Genomic DNA, 16,735 nt, shown 5'->3' with positions numbered 1-16,735 from the left:
GTGGACAGCTACTCGTGTGAGTTCGTTTGGAGGCAAAGGTACCGAAATACGGACCTTTTCATGCAAATTATTAATGACATCTCCCAATTTCACCCTCTTCAATAAAAAATAAAAGTAGAAGTTTCATTTCTTCACCCTGTTCAATAAAAAGTAAAAGTACAAGTTTCATATCCTTCACCCTGTTCAATAAAAAGTGTTTCATATCCTCCCCTTCACCCTCTTCAATAAAAAATAAAAGTACAATTTTCATTTCACCATGTTCAATAAAATCTCAAAATACAAGTTTCATATAAAACTCAAAGTACAAGTTTCATTTCACTATTAAAAATAAAAGAACATTGGTATTGGGTGGCGGGGGTTAACTTTTTGGCGGGGCTTATCTGGAAAAGATCCAATAGCTTCTTTACCTTTTTTATTTTGTAATTTAAAATAGCTGCTTTTGTTTTTTGTATAGAAACGCTAGGTAAACAAGAAGCTGCCAAATAAATTACACTCCAAGTGGGGTGTTAGAGAGAGAGAGAGAGAGGTAATAACATTAATTTTCAATTACTCTCTCTAAGTTATCTTATCTCTGTTTTGTTTGTAAACAGAGATACGATAAGGAGGCATTGTGTGTTTCAATAAAGTGTGTCTACTCTGCTCTCTCTGTGTATGTATGTTTGTGTGTGTGTATGTATATGTGTGTATATATATATATATATATATATATTTGCACATGAGCAATTTCCCATACAGCTGGTATGTCTTCTAAGCTGCTGAAGTCTACTTTGTGCTTCAAAAAATGAGGGGGGTCACCAGGGCTGCCACTAGAAATTTTGGGGCCCTTGACTTAACCATTGATCAGGTCCCCCCCCCCCCCCATTTATTCTTAAGTGTAGTCAAACTTGGAAATGTTGTAAAGGTAGTAACACACAAACACAGACACACTCATACACTGAAACACACACTCACACATAAGGATTTACATATAAATGGACACACACAACCTCAAACTTGCACATACACCCAAGAAAACACCCACAGAGAGAGCATCAGAAAACACACAAGGACATACACACTCACAGACACCCACATAAAACACACAAAGACACACAGACACCCACAAAAAACACACAAAGACATAGGGACACCCACAGAAAACACACAAAGACATACACACACACACACCCTCACAGAGACCACACAGAAAATGCACAAAGACATACATACACACTCACAGAGACACCTACAGAAAACATACAGACACACACACACACCCCTCACAGAGACCCCCACAAAAAATGCACAGACATATGCACATACCCTCAGTCACAGAGACATCTACAGAAAACACATACATACATACACACACACACACACACACACACACACACACACTCTCACAGAGACATACACACCCACCCTTACAGAGGCATCCACAGAAAGTACCCAAAGACATATGCACACACCCTCACAGAGACACCCACAGAAAAAGCACAGACATACACACACACACACACACACACCCTTACAGAGACATCCACAGAAAACGCACAAAGACATACACACCCACCCTCACATATATATGTGTGTGTGTTTTATATTAAACTAGCAGCACCAAAGATTTTAATATTCTGCAAGTCCTCTTGTTCCTGCCTTATCTTATTTTTAGGCAGAAAAAGGTGCACAGGGATTGTAATTAATTTTACATCACTAATAAAAAGTTTAGGAAAATATTAAAAGGAAGATATAGAAAGAAACACTAGAAATAAGAAAAAAGCTAATCCTATCCAGCACTAAACAATTCCTGCTAATTAATTATATTGCAATCTTTGGGATCAGGGTATGACTATAGATTGACAGATCTGTTCTTATCCAAAAGAACAATTTACTAATTACTTTCTATATCTTCCTTTTAATATTTTCCTAAACTTTTTATTAGTGAGATATATATATATATATATATATATATATATATATATATATATATATATATATATATATATATATTGTGGCTGCCAAAATGTAAAAAAAATAGTTGTGCTTGCCTCATGGGGCCCCCTGGACCAGTGGGCCCCTTACAGGAGTCAACCCTTTCACTCCCTGATGGCGGCCCTGGGGGTCACAATTGCAGAGTTAATTACATAAAAATTAGAGCAAAATAAAAGATAAACATAAATAATACATATTTACACTTTTTGGGGACTAAATTTTGTTTTATATTCTTTAACCCCTTAACTGCTGAGCCCCCCCCAGCAGTTTTGGAGTTTCTAGATCCTGAACTCATTTAACCCTTTCTGTAGGCCATTTCAGAGAGAAACCAACACATATATTGTTTTTTTTTTCACCAGACTCAGCAGATGCAAACTATAACATTATTTAGTGCAGTGTTTTTCAACCAGCGTGCCGTGGCACACTAGTGTGCCGTGAGAGATCCTCAGGTGTGCCGCGGCAGACTGACAACATTGCGGGGGTGTCCCTCTTTCAAATTTTGAAATATTGGTAGGTATGTGACAGGCTCATCAGGCATCATTTACAACCATGGCATTGACATTCATTCACAGACAATCATTCATTATGATTGTTTGTGAATGAATGTCAATATGTCATGTATAGTTTGTAGGAGGCATGGCATGACAGCACAGTACAGTGTGTGTGTGTGTATATATATATTTTGGGATGGTGGTGTGCCACAGGATTTTTTAATGTAAAAAAGTGTGCCACGGCAAAAAAAAGGTTGCAAATCACTGATTTAGTGTATATATCATGACATGAGAACTGTACAATAAAAAATGCACATCTTTATTCAATTTATAAAAAACAAGGTTGTAAACAATAGTGTGTGTGCTTTTTTTTTTTGTAAACTCTTAAAAAAAAAGAAGGGGTTGACCTCTTATAAATAGGAGACTTTGAGTTAAATTGGGGTTTGTGATGTGGCCATCATCCGCTCAATGCCTACACTGAAGATGACAACCACGGAGCTGATTAAGCCTACCGCAGTTACAGGCCCATATAAGGTGGTCGAGGTTTCAGCATTGCCTCACCAAAACTCTCTTTAAAATAAACCCTCTATATAGGTTTTAATGGCCACGTGATCACTGTAGTAATATTAATCACCTCATATGAATAAATGTACATTCATATAAGTAGAGGCTCATGGGAGCCCATTGTGCACATCAAAGTTATATAATTTTATTCTTTCCTGATTCAGATAGAATACAGTTTTTAAACAACATTCCAATTTACATCTATTATTTAATTTGCTTAATTCTTCAGGTATCCTAATAGCAATGCACATGGGTGAGCCAATCACACGAGGCAACTATGTGCAGCCTCCAATTGGCAGCTACTGAGCCTATTTAGAAATGATTTTCAACAAAAGGATACCAAGAGAATGAAGTAGATAGTGGAAGTAAATTGGACAGTTGTTTACAATTGCATGCTGTTTCAAAATCAGGAAAGAAAAAAATTGTGTTTCATGTCCATTTGAAGGGTTAAGGGCTGCTATACAAGATTGCAGAAACATTTATAAGTTACTGTGTAGCTGGGGAAAACAAAAACTTTTAGTGGATCATAGCTTATGAAATAACCTTTCCCCTACTTAATTTCACACTTCAGCATTTGCACCCAGGGCAATAGGAATTCTGTGTGTACATATATATTAATGTTTTTATATGTGTATATATGACTGATGAAGCGTGGGAGTGCCCATGCGAAACATGTTAGGTGTGTGTATGTATGTGTGTGTGTGTATGTATGTATGTATATGTATATATATATATATATATATATATATATACACAATCTCAATAATGGACTCACATATTGTCTTTATTATCTAACAGGTATAAGTATGTACAAAGCATTGCATTTGATAAATTTGCTTAGAATGTAAAATGTGTTGTTCTAGGGTATAATACAGATGCCCTCTGCTTCAAATTTCTAAACCATGGGTTTCAAACTTGGAGCCAGGATGGGCAGTACACGCACTCATTATCTGTATCGCCCTGTACTTAAAATGTGAAAATAATTGAGGTGTGTGTGAAACTGGGCAAGATTACATATGCGGTGGCGTAGCCCGCAAAAGCTGTCCATGCCTTTTTTGTACGCGGTTTTGGTATCAAATATACAGTGCCGCATATAAATGCGGCACGTATATTTTGCCTGTCGGCTGCAATTTTTACTCCCATAAGCTAACATAGAACCGCGTCGCAAATCGGTATCACATATTCAGCGGAAGGAATTATGCGGCGAAAATGGAGAAATTTTACTCCATTTTCACCTCGCCACACATAGGCAGGTGCAGCAAGCCTTGCGCTGAGTATGTGAGCACCGTAACTGCCTGAAAATATTAACTAACGCATGCGCAATATCTATCTACCTCCTGAAAATAATTAGCACCTAACGCATGCACAATATATATCTACCTGTCAACCGTAATCACCCACCGCAATAACTAATAAAGTATATTAACCCCTAATTCACCATCAACCCACCTCACAATAAACCTAATAAAGTATATTAACCCCTAATCTGCCATTAACCCACATCGCAACAAACCTAATAAAATTATTAACCCCTAATTCGCCAAACCCACACAACGCAATAATCCTAATAAATGTATTAACCCCTAATCCACCAACCCCCACAATGTAAATAACTAATTGAATTACTAAACCCCCTAACCTAACACCCCCTAAATTAACCCCAAATACCTAAATTAAAAAATACTAAGTTACAATTAAAATAAAAAGGTAACATTACTTAAAAATAAATGAATCTAAGATTACAAAAAATAAAAAAACTAACATTACAAAAAATAATAAACCAAATTATCAAAAAAAAATTAAACCTATTCCCTATGAAAATAAAAAAGCCCACCCAAAATAAAAGCACCCTTAAGCTAATGCTAAACTACGAATAACCCTTAAAAGGGCCTTTTGTAGGGCATTGCCCTAAGTTAAACAGCTCTTTTCCTTAAAAAAAATACTAAGTCCCCTCTCAAACAGTAAACCCCACCCCCAAAATAAAAAACCTAACACTCAACAATCCTAAACTACCCATTGCCCCCAAAGGGGCATTTGTATGGGCATTGCCCTTAAAAAGGCATTCAGCTCTTTTAAGAGTGACCAGAAATTCCTAATCTAAAAAAGAAAAGTCTAAGTCTAACACCCAAATTAGGTACTCACCATTCCTGAAGTCCGGAGAAGAAGGTCCTGTTCCAGGTGAAATCTTCTTCCAAGCGGGGACCTCTTCCTTCTTCATCCAGGACCAAGCCGGTGCGGAGATGAGCGTGGAGCAGGACCGGCAACCACGGAGCCATGGAGCGTGGAGGATCCTCTTTGTATGATCGCCGCCGTACACTGAAAAGTGAATTCAAGGTACGCGTTTAAAAATGGCGTCCCTTGCATTCCTATTGGCTGATTTCAGCGTACGGTGGCGATCGTACGAAGAGGATACTCCATGGCTCCGAGCTCATCTCCGCTCCGTGCCGGCTTGGTCCTGGATGAAGAAGGAAAGGGTCCCCACTTGGAAGAAGACTTCACCGCCTGGAACAGGACCTTCTACACCGGACTTCAGGAAAGGTGAGTACCTATTTGGGGGGTTAGATTTAGGCTTTTTTTTTCAGATTAGGTTTTTCTGGGCACTCTTAAAAGAGCTGAATGCCCTTAAAAGGGCAGTAAAAGAGCTGAATGCCCTTTTAAGGACAATGCCCATACAAATGCCCCTTTAGGGGCAATGGGTAGTTTAGGATTTTTTAGTGTTAGGTTTTACTGTTAGAGGGGGACAGTATTTTTTTAAGGAAAAGATCTGTTTAATTTAGGGCATTGCCCTACAAAAGGCCTATTGGTAGTTTAGCATTAGATTAGGGGGTGTTTTTATTTTGGGGGGGATTTTTTATTGTCATAGGGATTAGGTTTAATTTTTTTAGTTTTGATAATTTGGTTTATTATTTTATGTAATGTTAGACTTTTTTTATTTTTGTAATCTTAGATTAATTTAAATTTAGTTTATTTTTAAGTAATGTTGGCTTTTTTATTTTAATTGTAACTTAGTATTTTTTAATTTAGGTAATTGGGGTTAATTTAGGGGTGCTAGGTTAGGGGGCATAGTAAATTAGTTATTTGTGTTGTGGGGATTTGGCGGATTAGGGGTTAATAGATTTATTAGGATTATTGCATTTAGTGGGTTTGGCAGATTAGGGGTTAATAGTTTTATTAGGTTTGTTACGATGTGGGTTAATGGCAGATTAGCGGTTAATATACTTAGGTTTATTGCGATGTGGGTTAATGGCGGATTAGGTATTAATAGTTTTATTAGGTAGATCGCGATGTGGGTGAATTGCAGATTATGGGTTAATAGTTTAATTAGGCTTATTGCGTTGTGGGGGGTTGTCGGCTTAGGGGTTAATACTTTCATTATTAGTTCCGATGTGGGTTTGATGGCGGATATAGGGGTTTTATGTGTCAGGTTTATGTTTTGGGAGGCGGGTTAGACTTTTACAGGAGATTTGATATTTATTTTTTATTTTCTTAGGTGCCGGCAGTTTCTAATGTGCCGTAAGTCACTGGCGACTCCAGAAATTTGTATTTACGCACATTTCTGGACATCGCTAGTTCATCCGACTTACGGCACTTCATAAACTGCTGGCGGGGTTTATGTAATACCCCGATGTGTGAGGTGAAATTATGGGTGGCGTGGGTTTCAACAGTTGCGCCGAAGCTTGTGCCGTATATGTAATCTCGCCCATGGAATTTAACCTCTTTGCTACCTTGAAGAGAAAAACTTGCCCAAAATATTGGAAAATTGTTAGCATTTTTTTGTTACCACTCCATTTAAACAGAAATAGAGCCTTGTTTTTTTTTTTATTTTATTTTTTTTATTTACATATCAAATCTATATATTTATTTTGAGTAGACAACCCAAGGTATTGATCTAGGCACACTTTGGTATATTTTATGCCACTGTTTGTCTGCTAAATGTGATAATTAAAAAAAAAAAAAAAAAAAATTAAACTTTTTCACAAACTGTGGGATTGTCACTGAAATTATTTACACACAACTACTCTAGTCATACAACAAATGGTTTTTACAAGCTTCTCTGGGATCCCCTTTGTTCAGAAATAGCATACAGGTATACCCCGCTCATACAGCGGGTTAGGGACCGGAGCCCCGCTGTAAAGTGAAAACCGCCTTAAAGTGAAACAAGGCAGTTTTAGCTTTCTTTTCACTTGCCAGTGTGTTTAAAAACTTGAAAACATGTTTAAACTAACATATATTAGATGTGCAATAGAGCTATGTTAGTTTAACACTAGCAGAGCACAGTATTAAATTAGTATTTAATAAATACTGTACCTGTAAAATAGTGACAATTACTGTAGTACAATTTGCCAGACTATAGCACTGAGACACAGATCGCACTGTAATGCTATAAACAGAGTGAACTAAGCATAACAAAATGGTGCCAGTCACTTTTCTCGCAATCTCACGATGATTACAGCACTGTTTCCAAATCCTTGGAGGTTGAACTTCAGCTCCACGAAGCGCTGTAAAGTGAAGCGCTGTAAAGTGAGGTATACCTGTATATGCATTGCCATTTTTTTTTTGGTAATTAGGAGGTCACTAATTGCAGCTGTGCACAACACTTCTGAAATTCCTGGCAGTGAAGAGGTTAATTAGTTAGCTGGTAATGGTAATATTACTGTACTGTAGGTATTACACTCCCACCTCCCTGATCCCTCCCAAACAGCTCTCAATCCCCTCTTCAACACTCCTCACCACCAGATAGTCTATCAGTATGATGCTTTGGAGCTTTTTTTTTTTTTTTTTTTTTTTTTTTTTTAATTGGTTTATTTAATTTTATTTTTTTGCAGTATAGGATCCCCTCTTATCCTCCCACCTCACTGATCCCTCCCAAACAGCTCTCTAACCCTCCCCCTCTTAATGGTTTCTTGTCATCTTGGGTACTGGCAGCTGCCTGTTAGTACCCAGTTAATCACTATTTTTGATTACTTTCTTATTTAATGATTATTATTTCATTTTTCTGTAGTGCAGGGGAACCCCCCACCTTCCCCCTCCCTGCAATTGTTATATAGGGCTTTGTCACTTTACAACCAAGACTGCTTGGCCTTCCAGAATGTAGGACATACAGTATAGCTATGTTATACGGTACAATGGGCATTGTACCGCAGGACATAGATCTACATCTGAATGGCTTAAGGGGTTAAGAATGTCATTGTGCAAATATATTAGAGAGCGTAATGCATTATTTAGTGCTAAACAGGGCTACATTGCATGCATGGTGCTAATACTCATAATATAAATAAATCTAAATAAAAATAGTGTCTTACCCTTGAGATGCACCCCAGTATATCAGGTTTATTGTACTTATTATTCTAAGACTAATCTTTGCCTTGAATATCAGAATATCAAGCAGCCCAATGAACTTACCCCCACATATGAGGTGGCCCGGCATGGCCTCAAGGGGATGCTGGTGACGTCACCACACATGAACATACCGACGTCTCCAACTCCGGAAACCCAGAGTGGAGGCAGCAGTATTTAAAACTCTCAATCTCAGGTGACTTAAGCCCTAGAAAACCCCAAGGCCCACTGTTTGAAAGTCAGTTTTCTGTTCACTGCCGAAACGCGTAAGACACTGTTTTCCATGCTTGGATTTTATAACACTGGGTTTTAAAGTGTGTGTTTTTCTCCATTAATAAAGATCTACTTTTTTATTACACCTTGAGACTCGCTGGTTTTCTGTTTGCTGGATGTGTGTATATATATATATATATATATATATATATATATATATATATATATATTTCTCTTGTAAGGTGTATCCAGTCCACGGGTTCATCCATTACTTGTGGGATATTCTCCTTCCCAACAGGAAGTTGCAAGAGGACACCCACAGCAGAGCTGTCTATATAGCTCCTCCCCTAACTGCCACTCCCAGTCATTCTCTTGCAACTCTCGACAAGATAGGAAGTATCAAGAGATATGTGGTGACTTAGTGTAGTTTTTACCTTCAATCAAGAGTTTGTTATTTTTAAACGGTACCTGCGTCGTACTGTTTTACTTGCAGGCAGAAATTAGAAGAAGAATCTGCCTGGAGGTTGATGATCTTAGCGGTTTGTAACTAAGGTCTATTGCTGTTCTCACACATAACTGAAGAGTATGGGAAAGACTTCAGTTGGGGGAACGGTCTGCAGATTACCTGCTTTGAGGTATGTTCAGTATTTTTATTTCTAGAGAGATGATAAGATCTAGAAAATGCTGACAGAGCCTTGTATAATTGAGGTAAGCCTGACGCAGTGATTTAACAACGACTGGGATCATGCTTACAAAAAAGGGTAATATTCATGTTAATACTCATATTTCTTAGTGACAAAACGTTTACATGTTATATAGAAAGAACGTTTTTTCTCTGAGGGTGATAAATCGTTTTTTGGGGCCTAGTTTCCACATGGCTAGTCAGATACTCCTAGGAGTATTTTCTTAAGACCCTCTGACATCGAGTGCATTGTGGGAGTGGCCTATTTTTGCGCTCTAGATGCGCAGTTTTTATTCAGACTGAGACATCCAGCTTCCCTAAAGGAGTCCTCTAGCATCTGAGGACCACTATAGAGGGCTTATTTCTCCCCTAAATCGTATTTGAGGGCAGGTAGGAGCCACAGCAGAGCTGTCGCAAGGTGTTTAACTGTTTATTAACGTTTTTTTAACGTTTTTCAAATCCGGTTTGGGGCCTAAACGGTTAATCATCCATTTGCAAGTGGGTGCAATGCTGCTTTAGTCCCTTATACATACTGTAAAAATTTCGAAGAGTTTACTACTTTTTAACACTGTTTTGCAGTTTATGTAATAGTTTTTTTCTCTTAAAGGCACAGTACCGTTTTTGTTTAATTGCTGTTTCACATTTATTAAAGTGTTTTCCAAGCTTGCTCATTACTAGTCTTTTAAACATGTCTGACATAGAGGAAACTCCTTGTTCAATATGTTTAGAAGCCATTGTGGAACCCCCTCTTAGAATGTGTACCAAATGTACTGAAATTTCTATAAATTATAAAGACCATATTATGGCATTTAAAGATTTATCACCAGAGATTTCTCAGACTGACAAAAGGGAGGTTATGCCATCTAGGTCTCCCCACGTGTCAGAACCTATAACTCCCGCTCAAGTGACGCCAAGTACATCTAGCGCGTCCAATGCGTTTACCTTACAAAACATGGCGGCAGTTATGACTAATACCCTCACAGAGGTATTGTCCAAACTGCCAGGGTTACAGGGAAAGCGAGACAGCTCTGGGGCTAGAACAAATACAGAGCTTTCTGACGCTTTAGTAGCTATGTCCGATATACCATCACAATGCTCCGAAGCCGTGGCAAGGGAGTTGCTATCTGAGGGTGAAATTTCAGATTCAGGGAAGACGTTACTTCAGTCCGATTCTGAAATGACAGCCTTTAAATTTAAGCTTGAACACCTCTGCTTATTGCTCAGGGAGGTTTTAGCGACTCTGGATGACTGTGACCCCATTGTAGTTCCAGAGAAATTGTGTAAAATGGACAAATACTTTGCAGTGCCTGTTTACACTGATGTCTTTCCAGTCCCTAAGAGGTTTTCGGAAATTATTACTAAGGAATGGGATAGACCAGGTGTTCCGTTCTCTCCCCCTCCTGCTTTTAAAAAGATGTTTCCCATAGATGTCGCTATAAGGGACTCGTGGCAGACAGTCCCTAAGGTGGGGGTGCTGTTTCTACCCTAGCTAAGCGTACAACTATCCCCGTCGAGGACAGTTGTGCTTTCTTAGATCCTATGGATAAAAATTGGAGGGTCTCCTTAAGAAAATTTTTATCCATCAAGGTTTTATTCTCCAGCCTCTTGCATGCATTGCCCCAGTTACTGCTGCAGCGGCTTTTTGGTTCGAGTCTCTTGAGGAGGCTCTACAGGTGGAGACCCCGTTAGATGATATTTTAGACAGGATTAAAGCTCTCAAGTTAGCTAATTTCTTTATTTCTGATGCCGTTTTTCATCTAACCAAACTAACGTCTAAGAATTCAGGTTTTGCCATTCTGGCGCGCAGGGCGCTATGGCTTAAAGGGACAGTACACTGTAAAATTGTTTTTCCATAAATGTATTTTAAATGACTTGTTATACCAACTGCAGAGTATAAAATATTTGAGAAATTGCATTTTCGGGTTTATTTGTGTATCTGAAGTAGCTGGTTTTGTGCTTTGAAACCACAGCCTATTACAATGGGTTGAGCTTCAGGTAATATCAGATCTCATTATGTTATCACTTTCATGTACACAGACTTGCTTCCTTATCTTATATTTGTCTGGAACACCAAAGCTCAATACATAGAGAGAACAATGAAAATTATCATTTTATTACTTAACTATCATGCCCTCCACTGAGGGTGTAATCTCTTCTGCTGGCTGTGTTTACTTAGGCTTGTCAATAGCGTATACGCCAGTATCAAAACTTTCAGTATAGGTTGGGAAACCACAAGCTAAATCAGCTATTTCAAATGCTGAAATATGAGTAAAGGAGCTACTTGCAACCAATTTAATACACTCTAGCAGGTAAAAACGATCATTGGGAATAATTTAAAGGGGAGAAAGTTTTTGGGTGAACTGTCCCTTTAAGTCCTGGTCAGCAGACGTTACTTCAAAGTCTAAGCTTCTTAACATCCCCTTCAAAGGACAGACCCTTTTCGGGTCGGGCCTGAAGGAGATCATTTCTGATATTACTGGAGGAATAGGTCACGCCCTTCCTCAGGATAGGTCCAATAAATTAAGGACCAAACAGAATAATTTTCGTTCATTTCGAAACTTCAAAAGTGGCGCAGCTTCAGCTTCCTCTAATGCAAAACAAGAGGGAAATTTTGCCCAGTCCAAACCAGTCTGGAGACCGAACCAGGCTTGGAACAAGGGGAAGCAGGCCAAAAAACCTGCTGCCGCCTCTAAGACAGCATGAAGGAGTAGCCCCCGATCCGGGACTGGATCTAGTAGGGGGCAGACTTTCTCTCTTCGCCCAGGCTTGGGCAAGAGACGTCCAGGATCCCTGGGCATTAGAGATTGTTTCCCAGGGATATCTTCTGGACTTCAAAGCTTCATATCCAAAGGGGAGATTTCATCTCTCACAATTATCTGTAAACCAGATAAAGAGAGAGTCATTCTTACGTTGTGTTCAAGACCTACTGGTTATGGGAGTGATCCACCCAGTTCCAAGGGAGGAACAGGGGCAGGGCTTCTATTCAAATCTGTTTATAGTTCCCAAAAAAGAGGGAACTTTCAGACCAATCTTGGATCTCAAGATCCTAAACAAATTTCTCAGGGTCCCATCCTTCAAGATGGAGACTATCCGAACCATCCTCCCTATGATCCAGGAGGGTCAATATATGACTACTGTGGACTTAAAGGATGCTTATCTCCACATTCCGATTCACAGAAATCATCATCAGTTCCTCAGGTTCGCCTTCTTAGACAGGCATTACCAGTTGGTGGCTCTTCCCTTTGGGTTAGCCACGGCACCAAGAATCTTTACAAAGGTTCTAGGGTCCCTACTGGCGGTTCTAAGGCCACGGGGCATAGCGGTGGCTCTTTACCTAGACGACATTCTGATACAGGCGTCGACTTTTCAAATCGCCAAGTCCCATACGGACATTGTTCTGGCCTTTCAGAGGTCTCACGGGTGGTAGGTGAATGAAGAAAAGAGTTCTCTCTCCCCTCTCACAAGAGTTTCCTTCCTAGGAACACTGATAGATTCAGTAGAAATGAAAATTTTTCTGACAGAGGTCAAGTTATCAAAGCTTCTAACTTCCTGCCGTGCTCTTCATTCCACTTCTCGGCTGTCAGTGGCTCAGTGTATGGAAGTAATCGGCCTAATGGTAGCGGCAATGGACATAGTTCCGTTTGCCCGCCTACATCTCAGACCACTGCAACTTTGCATGCTCAATCAGTGGAATGGGGACTACACAGATTTGTCCCCTCTGCTAAATCTGGATCAAGAGACCAGGGATTCTCTTCTCTGGTGGTTATCTCGGGTCCATCTGTCCAGGGGAATGAGTTTCCGCAGGCCAGAGTGGACTATAGTGACGACAGACGACAGCCTTCTGGGCTGGGGCGCAGTCTGGAACTCCCTGAAGGCTCAGGGTTCGTGGACTCAGGAGGAAGCCCTCCTTCCGATAAACATTCTGGAACTGAGAGCGATATTCAATGCTCTTCAGGCTTGGCCTCAACTAGCTGCGGTCAGGTTCATCAGATTTCAGTCGGACAATATCACGACTGTAGCCTATATCAACCATCAGGGGGGAACAAGAAGCCCCCTGGCAATGTTGGAGGTTTCAAAGATATTTCTATGGGCAGAGATTCACTCTTGCCATCTCTCAGCTATCCATATCCCAGGAGTAGAGAACTGGGAGGTGGATTTTCTAAGTCGGCAGACTTTTCATCCGGGGGAGTGGGAGCTCCATCCCGAGGTATTTGCCCAGCCGATTCAACTATGGGGCAAACCAGAACTGGATCTGATGGCGTCTCGTCAGAACGCCAAGCTTCCTTGTTACGGCTCCAGGTCCAGGGATCCCCAGGCAGCGCTGATAGATGCTCTAGCAGTGCCCTGGTCCTTCGGCCTGGCTTATGTGTTCCCACCATTTCCTCTCCTCCCTCGTCTGATTGTCAAGATCAAGCAGGAGAGAGCTTCTGTGATTTTGATAGCACCTGCGTGGCCACGCAGGACTTGGTATGCAGATCTGGTGGACATGTCATCCCTTCCACCATGGACTCTGCCGCTGAGGCAGGACCTTCTACTCCAAGGTCCATTCAAACATCCAAATCTAATTTCTCTGCGGCTGACTGCTTGGAGATTGAACGCTTGATTTTATCAAAACGTGGTTTCTCCGAGTTGGTCATTGATGCCTTAATTCAGGCTCGAAAGCCTGTTACCAGGAAAATCTATCATAAGATATGGTGTAAATATCTTCATTGGTGTGAATCCAAGGGTTACTCATGGAGTAAAGTCAGGATTCCTAGGATATTATCCTTTCTCCAAGAAGGATTGGAGAAGGGATTGTCAGCTAGTTCCTTAAAGGGAAAGATTTCTGCCCTGTCTATTCTTCTGCACAAGCGTCTGGCAGACGTTCAGGCGTTTTGTCAGGCTTTAGTTAGAATCAAGCCTGTGTTTAAACCTGTTGCTCCGCCATGGAGTTTAAATTTAGTTCTTAAAGTTCTTCAAGGGGTTCCGTTTGAACCTCTGCATTCCATAGATATCAAGCTTTTATCTTGGAAAGTTCTGTTTTTGGTAGCTATCTCTTCGGTTCGAAGAGTTTCAGAGTTATCTGCCTTACAGTGTGATTCCCCTTATCTGATCTTCCATGCAGATAAGGTAGTTTTGAGTACCAAACCTGGGTTTCTTCCTAAGGTGGTATCTAATAAGAATATCAATCAGGAGATTGTTGTTCCGTCACTGTGTCCTAATCCTTCTTCAAAGAAGGAACGTCTGTTGCACAATCTTGACGTGGTTCGTGCTTTAAAGTTTTATTTACAAGCTACTAAGGATTTTCGTCAAACATCTGCATTGTTTTTTGTCTACTCTGGACAGAGGAGAGGCCTAAAGGCTTCGGCATCTTCTCTTTCTTTTTGGCTGAGAAGCATAATCCGTTTAGCTTATGAGACTGCTGGCCAGCAGCCTCCTGAAAGAATTACAGCTCATTCCACTAGAGCGGTAGCTTCCACATGGGCTTTTAAAAATGAGGCCTCTGTTGAACAGATTTGTAAGGCGGCAACTTGGTCTTCGCTTCATACTTTTTCTAAATTCTACAAATTTGATACTTTTGCTTCCTCGGAGGCTATTTTTGGGAGAAAGGTTTTGCAGGCAGTGGTGCCCTCCGTTTAAGTTCCTGCCTTGTCCCTCCCTTCATCCGTGTCCTAAAGCTTTGGTATTGGTATCCCACAAGTAATGGATGAACCCGTGGACTGGATACACCTTACAAGAGAAAACAAAATTTATGCTTACCTGATAAATTTCTTTCTCTTGTGGTGTATCCAGTCCACGGCCCACCCTGTCACTTTAAGGCAGGTGTTTTTTATTTTTAAACTACAGTCACCACTGCACCCTATAGTTTCTCCTTTTTTCTTGCTTGTCTTCGGTCGAATGACTGGGAGTGGCAGTTAGGGAAGGAGCTATATAGACAGCTCTGCTGTGGGTGTCCTCTTGCAACTTCCTGTTGGGAAGGAGAATATCCCAAGTAATGGATGAACCCGTGGACTGGATACACCACAAGAGAAAGAAATTTATCAGGTAAGCATAAATTTTGTTATATATATATATACATATACACATACACACACACTATAAAAAGTCTACACATCCCTGTTATACATATGTGTGTGTAGGCGAGGGAAATTCAGGGAATGCTTGTTAATTGCTGGGCAGCAGCCTCAATACAGCAAGCTAGAGTCTTTCTTGTCTTTTGAGCCACTTACGACTGCATCTTTTGATTTTATTACAGCACTCAGTCTTTTTGGGTATGAGTCTATCAGCATGGCACATCTTGACTTGGCAAGATTTGCCTGCTCTTCTTTGCAAAAACACTCCAAATGTGTCAGTTTGCGAGGGCATCACCTGTGCACAGCCTTCTTCAGATCACCCCACAGATTTTCGATCGGATTCAAGTCTGGGCTCTGACTGGGCCATTCCAAAACTTTAATCTTCTTCTGGTGAAGCAATTCCTTTGTTGATTTGGATGTATACTTTGGGTCATTGTCATAATGAAAGATGAAGTTTCTCTTCATGTTCAGCTTTCTAGCAGAAGCCTGAAGGTTTTGTGCCAATATTGATTGGTATTTGGAACTGTTCATAATTCCCTCTACCTTGACTAAGGCCCCAATTCCAGCTCACAAAAAACAGCCCCAAAGCATGATGCTGCCACCACCATGCTTCACTGTGGGTATGGTGTTCTTTTGGTGATGTGCAGTGTTGTTTTTGCGCCAAACATATCTTTTGGAATTATTGCCAAAAAGTTCAACCTTGGTTTCATCAGATCTTAACGCCTTTTCACACATGCTTTTGGGAGACTTCTGATGTGTTTTTGCAAAATTTAGCCAGGCTTGGATGTTTTTCTTGGTAAGAAAAGGCTTCCGTCTTGCCACTCTACCCAATAGCCCAGACCTATGAAGAATACGGGAGATTGTTGTCACATGTACCACACAGCCAGTACTTGCCAGATATTCCTGCAGCTCCTTTAGTATTGTTGTAGACCTCTTGGCAGCCTCCCAGAACAGTTTTATTCTCATCTTTTCATCAATTTTGGAGGGACATCCAGTTCTTGGTAATGTCACTGTTACGCCATATTTTCTCCACTTGATGACTGTCTTCACTGTGTTCCATGGAATATCTAATGCCTTGGAAATTCTTTTGTACCCTTCTCCTGACTGATACCTTTTAACAATGAGATCCCTCTGATGCTTTGGGAGATCTCTGCGGACCATGGCTTTTGCTGTAGGATTCAACTAAGAAAATGTCAGGAAACACCTACTAGAAAAGCCGAACTTTATTTGGGGTTAATCAGAGGCACTTTAAATGATGGCAGGTGTGTACCGACTCCTATTTAACATGATTTTGAATGTGATTGCTTAATTCTGAACACAGCTACATCTTTAGTTATAACAACCACATTATTTTAGTGTTTGTTTTTTGTTTCCTTACCTCCTCTTAAAATATTTTAGTTTGTTTTTCAATTGAGTTGTACAGT

General features: G+C 40.2%; 2 protein-coding genes across 2 annotated transcripts in view; one reads left to right on the top strand and one right to left on the bottom strand.

Moving 5' to 3' along the window:
- Positions 1 to 16,735, bottom strand: part of ECT2 (epithelial cell transforming 2) — an 847,530-nt gene that overhangs the window by 676,384 nt on the left and 154,411 nt on the right. The gene's annotated exons all lie outside the window — the stretch shown is intronic.
- Positions 1 to 16,735, top strand: part of NCEH1 (neutral cholesterol ester hydrolase 1) — a 44,955-nt gene that overhangs the window by 3,646 nt on the left and 24,574 nt on the right. The gene's annotated exons all lie outside the window — the stretch shown is intronic.

This window comes from Bombina bombina, chromosome 4 (genome assembly GCF_027579735.1).
Source record: "Bombina bombina isolate aBomBom1 chromosome 4, aBomBom1.pri, whole genome shotgun sequence".
Taxonomy (NCBI): Eukaryota; Metazoa; Chordata; class Amphibia; order Anura; family Bombinatoridae; genus Bombina; species Bombina bombina.
The sequence above is the reverse complement of the archived record's forward strand: the minus strand, read 5'-3'. Positions and strand labels throughout refer to the sequence as shown.